Source organism: Lemur catta, chromosome 2 (genome assembly GCF_020740605.2).
Source record: "Lemur catta isolate mLemCat1 chromosome 2, mLemCat1.pri, whole genome shotgun sequence".
NCBI classification, from domain to species: Eukaryota; Metazoa; Chordata; class Mammalia; order Primates; family Lemuridae; genus Lemur; species Lemur catta.
This window is the reverse complement of record NC_059129.1, coordinates 22,157,288-22,160,995: the sequence shown is the minus strand read 5'-3', so window position 1 is coordinate 22,160,995 and position 3,708 is coordinate 22,157,288.

Sequence of the window (3,708 nt, the reverse complement as noted above, 5' to 3'; positions counted from 1 at the left end):
CTAGGACCGCGGCGCCGGGCTCGTCCCGCGCTTGCGCACTGGCGGCAGGGCGGCGGCCGGCCCATCCCGGGGCGGGGTCGCGCGTTGCGGCCGGGAAAGGGCGGGCAGGGTCGAGCGCGAGGGGTTCACAGCGCTGCCCCGCCCCGCCCCGCCCCGCCCCTCCCAGCTGCGCGGCCCTGCGCTCGTTCCCGGGGGGGGGGGGACTCCTTGCTGGTAGGGTGGGCCTGGGTGAGAGGTCGTGAGCTTAGGGCTGACCTGCCCGGAGGACAGCCCTACTCCGTGACCCCTCTGTGGGCCCCGGGCCCTGACTGCTCCTCCGGTCCGTACTGCCTTGGGCACCGCCACAGAGGCCTTTCAGGAACAGACCGTGCACACTGGAATACTCACGCCGTGGGGTACTGTTTGGCCGTCAAAAGGAAGGAAGTACATCTCATGTTCTGTCTGCTTCATCACAGTTAAGAAAAGGAAGGCTATTCTGACTCCTGCTACCACAGGGATGAACCTTGTGGACACTATTCTGAGTGACATAAGCCAGTCAACAAATGACAAATACTGTGTGATTCCACTTAGCATGAGGTCCCCACAGCCATCAATTCCGCAGAGACAGACAGTAGAAAGGAGGGTGCCGGGGGCTGGGGAGTTGTTTGACGGGGACGGAGTTTCAGTTGGGAAGATGGAAAAGTTGTGGAGGTGGATGGTGGTGGTGGTTGCACAACAATGTGAATGTGCTTAATGCCTGAACTGTACACCCCCAAATGGTTACGATGGTCAGTTCTACGCTGTGCTTATTTTTCTGCACAAAGCACAGGTGAGATCACGTTGTCTGACTTATCACAATATCCTTTCTGTGATCTAAAAGGCTCCCAGGAGTCTCACGGGCCTGTGTCATCTAGAACCCCTCCGGCTCCACCTGGCTGCCTTCCTGACCTAGAACACCCCAGCCTCAGGGCTGCTCCTTACTGTTCTCGCTGGTGGAAATGCTTCTCCTCATCTTCTCATGGCTGTTTCTTTCTCATTTGTTCATTCATTTTATTGACATGTGTCCTTAGTAGCTACCAGGCATTATAAAAGGAGTGAGAGAGACACAAGTGACCAGAAGAGGGAAGGACTCCTCTCACAGACTTTATATTCTGGCAAGGACATAGTCAATAAACACAAACAAAAATATCAGGTGGTTGGTGGTAAGTGCTGTTAAGGCAAACTCGGTGATCTGATTACAGCTAGGGTAGGGGTGGTTGGGGATCTAACCTAGATCAGGTGATCCTGAAGAACCCTCTGATGGTGGCCCTTTGACCTGAGACCTAGGCATGAAGGAGACAGCAACGGGAAGATTGAGAGGGGGGCGTGGAGAATTTCCAGGAAGAGAGAGAACAGCAAGGGCAGAGGCCCTGGGGCCGGGAACATTTTGGTGTATTTGAGGAATAGAAAGAAGACTGGTCCAGGTGGTACATGCATGCGAGGGAAAGCTTTAAGATAAGAAGGCAGAGAGACAGGCACTCTCATTCCTATAATGGTGTGACAAATTATTTCCAAATTTATTAGGGTAAAATAACAATCATTTTATTTGGCTCACGATTTTATGGGTCAGGAATTTGCTTAGGGCTCAGCTAATCAAGTCCTGCTTGGGGTCTCAGGCGGTTGCTGTCAGATCCTGGTGGGTGCTTTGAGCATCCGAAGGCTGGACAGGGCTGGACGTCTGAGATGGCTCACTCCTGTGGCTGGCAGGGGATGCTGGCACATGGCTGGGAGGTCAGATAGGGCTGCCATTGTCAGAAGTGCTCGCATGTGGCTTAGTTGTACTTCTTGTCTAGTAAGGCTCTGAGAGAACCAGGCAGGAACTACACAATGGTCTTTTAGGATTTATCCTCAAAAGTCACCACATAGTGTCACTTTTGTCAAATTTTCCTGGTTGAAGGCATCAGAAACCTGCCTGGATTCAAGGAGAGGGACAGAGATGCCACCTCTCAGTGAGAGGAGGGTCCAGGTTGTTTGGAGCCGTGTTTCACCATCACTGCAGCAGGTGGTGTTAGCTCTTTTTACAGATGGAGAAAATGGTGCCTTGGGGTGGAGTGCCAGCCCCAGGGCACACAGAAGAGCAGGGGTGGGACTCAGGGCTTGGGACGTGAGCAGATCCGGTCCTATTGTACCACGTCCTTCCTGACCTGCTCCAGCCAGTGGACAGGGCTTTGGGATGGGCATTGTCACAGCCGAGTTTTGGCCCAAATGTCTCTTGGGAGAGGTCTTTCTTAACAGTTCCACCCTCAAGTAGCACAAACCCTGTATGTCACGATCCTGTGTTATTGTCTTCACACCCCTCATCGCTGTCTCAAATTATCTTGTTTGTCTGTTTACCTGTTTCTCCTCTGTCGGGGCCACTCCCAGGAACCACGTGTGCCCCATTTGCAGTTGTCTTTGCAGCATCCAACCCAGCCTGGGTCTCGGCCCACAGGAAGCGTTCAGTAAATACTTGTGGAATGAATGGATGGATTTAACCCAGGGTTCGCCTGACAGGGGGGGCTTGGTGTTCCTAACTGCTTTTTGTCAAGCACTTACAACATGCCAAGTGCTTTATTATTATTATCATTATTATTTTTAGAGACAAGGTCTTGCTCCATTGCCCAGGCTGGAGTGCAGTGGCACGATCATAGCTCAAACTCCTGGGCTCAGGTGGTCCCCCTGAGTAGCTGAGACTACAGGTGCACACCACCAAGCCAGCTAATTTTTGCTATTTTTTGTAGAGATGGGGTCTTGCTATGTTGCCCAGGCTGGTCTCAAACTCCTGGCCTCAAGTAATCCTCCTGCCGTGGCCTCCCAAACTGCTGGGATTACAGGCATGAGCCACCACACTCAGTTACAGACACCAACATGGCTCTTCACAGCGACCCTTAGCCCCATTTTACACAGTAGGAAGTAGGGGTTCAGGAAGGCAGAGCCAGGATTCAAGCCACAGGCTAGATTGCTTTTCTGCTGATGACAGCCCTCCCCCCACCTCCCTAACTTGTCGGAGGTGAAAGAGGGAGTAAGTACAAGGGTTTAGTCAACTGTGGGGGTCCCACTCACAATGGTGAAGAGCTGTTATCAAAATATATGTGTGTTTGTGTCACACTTCATTTCTAAATGGAGCTAAATAGGCCCCTAGTGATAGATGACAAAATGCAACCAAATGAAACGCAATGATTGGGTGGGAGAAAGGTGCTTGGAGAAGAAAGGGAAACAGGCTTTGGCTGCATCCCCTTCCTCGATGGCACCGATGGTTGGTTTTAGAACGAAGACCCATGGGAATCAGAACTGCAGGTGGGAGGCCCAGCCAGCACGGTGGGAGCCTGAGGATCCAACAGGAAAACTCCCCGCCCTCCGAGCCGCAGGTGACTTGCTCTTCTGCCAGTGAAGCCATGGAACTGGCGGAATCCCAGACGCCGCTCATCCCGAGTGTGCTGGGAAGATCTTGTAAGACACGTGCGGTTCAATGTGTAATTACAGTGTCTCAGACTCGGAGGCAATTATGGTGCAGCAGGAACGATTAGGCCATTAATGTCACTTTGTGACACTAGTGAATAGTATTAATAAGAGGAGACTATTCATTGAGGCGTCTGTTTTGAAATTTTAGTTTTTTCTTCCCCACCAAATTGTAGTATGTTCAGAATTTCTAAAACTTGTTTTTGGCTCAGGTTCAACCTCGTCCACCACGCCCCCAGCTTGGAGAAAACC